Source organism: Oratosquilla oratoria, chromosome 3 (assembly GCF_046742065.1).
Source record: "Oratosquilla oratoria isolate Oo_2021 chromosome 3, ASM4674206v1, whole genome shotgun sequence".
NCBI classification, from domain to species: Eukaryota; Metazoa; Arthropoda; class Malacostraca; order Stomatopoda; family Squillidae; genus Oratosquilla; species Oratosquilla oratoria.
The window spans coordinates 26,334,847-26,338,517 of NC_134779.1; positions in this window are offsets into that span (position 1 = coordinate 26,334,847).

Consider the following 3,671-nt stretch of genomic DNA (forward strand, 5'->3'; position numbering starts at 1 on the left):
GCACAGGCTCTGGTTTAGACAACAAATAAGCGCCTAGTGGTGTACGTTTATCACTGATGTTCTCGTATATGTATATGTACATGTACATGTACATGTACATGTATATGTATATGTATATGTATATGTTTGCTTATAAGAACACGGGTACGTGTGTTCACTTATGCAAAGTAGACCACTTGGAAAAAGAAACTAACGAAGCAGAGCGCTTTCGTATATTACATCAGTGCAAAAAGTACATAGGGCACATACTCTGTTTTTTACAACAGGCAAGCGCCTAATGGTGTACGTTTATCACTAGTGTTCCCGTATTCATGGAGAAGATGTAATATACGAAAGCACTCTGCTTCGTTAGTTTCTTTTTCCAAGTGGTCTACTTTGCATATGTATATGTATATATGCAGATCAAAATTATAGATAAATGACTGAACGAAAAAATCAATGTACAATTGAATAAAAAACTGAACACATAAGTATATTATGTAAACTTAAGTCTGGAATAGTTATTGTCATTAAATGATTAGTTAATCAAACAAACCACAAACAATGCATAAGGCATTACCGCATATGGAGCACCTTTAATTATTCTTGAAACGCTGTGTATCCTCCGTACAATAAATTATCCTGGAAAGATCCTGGAAAGAGCGTGTGTTTCTCTAAGATAAAACTATACTGAGCAAGTAATCTTCAAGGCTGTGAGCTAAACTCGAGACGACTGCAACTACAAAAGAGTATTCCAGAGACCTTTTCTTTGAGAGGGAATCCTGGAAAGATCCTGGAAAGGGCGTGTGTTTCCCTAAGATAAAACTATACTGAGCAAGTAATCTTCAAGGCTGTGAGCTTAACTCGTGACCATTGCAACTTCAACAGAGTATTCCAGAGACCTTTTCTTCCAGATGGAATTCTGGAAAGAACATGATTCTTCCAAAGATCAACTCTAATGATGATAAAGAATATGTGTATAGAGTATATGATTTATCTTCATTCCAGTATTGATATACTTTTTATATAACTAATCACGCATTTCGATTAAGATACTAATTTGTTCCTGATGTTTTTTAAAGATAATGAAAAAAATTCAATTGTTTTGTTATGTATTTTTGAGTTAATCATTTCCACGATAAAAAATCACTTTGGCGTTCATCTGCTTGGCATGTCAACACAAAATGAATAATTATATTGGTTCATATGTAATATTGATAATTGATATCTAATATCATATAAGTTCATTTTAATGAATGTAGATCCTAGTTTTTGCTCAAGTAGTGTACGCCAAGAAAGGTTAATTAAAATTATCAAGAATCAATTTATACTCTAAAGTAAATGAATATCAAGCTTCAAACAGTATTTAAAACATCACAATTTTTTTGCAACATGTAAGAGCTTTAGGCTTTCAGTTAAATGTTTGAATATTTTTTTTTCAGGACGACACAATACCGCCAACAGAAGATGCATATATCTTTGAAAAAACACATCGATATAAATGACAAAACAAAATAAGATGAAGAAAAATATAGATAAATCAATTGATAAATAGACAGTGAAAAGCTCTTATGAGCGTATCTTCAATTAAAGAGACAAGAACCTTCACGCTAACTGACAGTGGTACAGTGTATCATCTGAATTTCAACGTAACGTCACCAATGATGTACGTAATTACTCTATCTAATTTTAGACTTTGGTAATTGCTACTACTTAAAATATGCACAAAAAGAAAGAAAAATATAATGAAAACATCATGAAGCATACATACATACATACATACATACATACATACATACATACATACATACATACATACATACATACATACATACATAAACACACACACACACACATACATACATACATACATACATACATACATACATACATACATACATACATACATACATAAACACACACACACACACACACACACACACACACACACACACACACACACACACACACACACACATACACACACACACACACATATATATATATATATATATATGTATACATATATATATATATATATATATATATATATATATATATGAGCTGTCTAACGTTTTATTAAAACGACCGAGAGTTTTAGCGCACACTACTTACTTGCTAAGTTTATTCTATTGGTTGACTACCCTATTAGAAAACTAGTTCTTGCCTATTTCCTTCTTAAATCTAAACTTGTTCAATTTAAATCCATTACTGCGAGTCCTGCCCTGTTGTCTTATTATGATGAACTTGTTTGCGTCATTCTTGTTAAAGCCTTTGATTCACTCAAACACCCGGCAATCTGCGTTTAAGTTAAGGTGTCTAAGCCTCTCTTCGTAAGGTAAATTTCTGAGTCCATGTATTTTGGTCATTCTCCTCTGTACTGATTCCAGTGAGCTGATGTCCATTCTATACGGCGGAGACCAAAACTGTATCACATAATCAAGGATGGGTGTATCTAACGCTAGATAGAGTTTAATAATTATCTATGCACATATATTTGTAACCGTCCTAGCAATGAAACCTAATGCTTTGTTAACTTCACTCTTGGGGTTAATGCGCTCTTTCAAGGATTACTAGAACTCCGAAGTCTCTCTCGCACTCAGTATTTTCTAAACATGTGCACTTTGAGATACTGAAGTCCATTTGGCATTTTACCGACCATGTAAACCCTTTGTTAAGATCTTACTGCAGAATATCGGCGTTTTCTCCTGACCTAATTTGACGTCCTATTTTACTAGTAGTGTCATCCGCAAACTTACTAACATCACTATTAATCCCATTGTTCATGTCGTTTATATACATAATGAACCACAAGGACCCAAAACTTAGCCCTGGGGAACTCCACAAGAAACACTTCCCAATTTGGATTTTACACTATTTATGGTGACCCGCTGTTCTCTGTCACTGGTCCAAGATCCTAATCCATTCAAACAATTTTCTTTCTATGCCATGGGCTTTGACTTTATCCTTGCCCAATCTGCAAGGATATCAAAGGAATAGGACAACTGGTACCAGTTTTTGAAATATATTGATAAAATATGACAAACGCAATGCTCCGCCAAAGGAAAGACAGAGCGAGAAAGCAAACTCTCTCAAGAAGAAAGAACTCAGATCAGAAGAAATGTTTTTCGAAAGAGATTTGAAGAGCTGTTGGCAGAATAAACAAAGTTTGAAGGAAGAAAGAAAGAAACAATGAATCAGAATAAAGAAGCTGCACATCAAAAGAAAAGAGCAAATAAAAAAGTTGTGTGTAAGAGATTAAATTCTGGTAAAAGAAAAAATATTAAGCCTGTTGATACGCTTTATATATATATATGATATAACTAAACACATAGACAGTATTATCACCCTTTAAGCTAGTTTACATATAACTTGAATAGAATTAGTTGGCAGTAGTTGAAATAGTACACGGTTTATAAAATACACACACACACACACACACACACACACACACACACACACACACACACACACACACACACACACACACACACACACACACACACACACACACACACACACACACACACACACACACACACACACACACACACACACACACACACACAAAAAAACATGCACACACACACGTACACACTCACACACAACTATATATATATTGCATGACAGCATGGTGATTGGATAATAAGTAGACATAGTCCAACATGGGAACATACATGAATTTGAAGTTA